The sequence below is a fragment of the Mytilus californianus genome, unplaced genomic scaffold, assembly GCF_021869535.1.
Source record: "Mytilus californianus isolate M0D057914Y unplaced genomic scaffold, xbMytCali1.0.p SCAF_5, whole genome shotgun sequence".
Classification (NCBI taxonomy): Eukaryota; Metazoa; Mollusca; class Bivalvia; order Mytilida; family Mytilidae; genus Mytilus; species Mytilus californianus.
Genome location: NW_026262701.1, coordinates 72660143 through 72661274, shown reverse-complemented (window position 1 = coordinate 72661274; position 1132 = coordinate 72660143).

Below are 1132 nucleotides of genomic sequence, written 5' to 3'. Positions count from 1 at the left end.
TTTGCAGTTATGTTTTTACAATATCCTTTTTTCTTAATTTTATTCGATTTGTTTCTATAATTTATCTGACTATGACATGAAAACAAAATCAAAGAACTAGGCGATTCACATGGATTGATACCTATTGTATGTCACGAAGTCTTGGTTGTCTGCCATTCGTATCTCCTCATGTAAATACATCAACAATCCAACATATGTTGGATTCCTTGAACTTGAATAAGATAAAAAAAACAGGTTAACAGGGATTCAAAAAATGATGTAAAGTACAACAAACCATACTAAGAACCAACACCTAACTTAACCGAAAAATAGATATGGTTGATGTTATCGAAAATCTGTATAACAGACGACCACGGAAATGTTCCACTTATCATAACTACGATCCAATTCTCATTTCCTATCTTCATTGTGACATTGTCAAATTGGACTTATTACATTCCAGAAGCGCTTGCATATGGAGAACGATATCCCAGAGCTTGCATTCCCTATCATGATGTCCTTATAAGAGGGTTTCTGCTTACAAATAAGCTGTTAAACTAAGAGTTCAAGTGGTAAAGTTGAAATCATCCAATCAAATTTTTACGGACGCCATCACGTGACCTATCGAATTTTAACTATCATCAGCTTACATGAGACATACGACCGAAGCTGCAGGTGAAGCAATATCTGTTTACTCTTTCAGAGCACCTTAGATTACTCCCGGGTTTTGGTGGGGTTCGTGTTGCTCAGTCTTTGGTTTTCTATGTAGTGTTTTGGTTACTGTTGTTTGTCTTTTGGTCGTTTATCGTTTTTTGCCGTGGCATTGTCAGTTTTGTTTTCGACTAATGAGTTTGAATGTCCCTTTGGTATTTTTCGGCTTTTATCTGGCTCCAAGTCAAGATGTGAAGAGGAAGTAACTATATCTGGTGTATACTTTATCTAAAGTTCGATGTGATAGATGCGTTTCAATCTAGTTAAAATTATGCCTTTGAAAATATCTAATGATACTTAACTCCATAAGAGAGTTATTTGATGATTATTGGATACATGAGCATGATTTGTTTTGTGTCAGTGTTTTGTGGAATAAAGTGAATAACTTTTCTTTAATCTTTAGTGACGAAGGAAACTATTTATGTTTTAATAAGAGGCATCT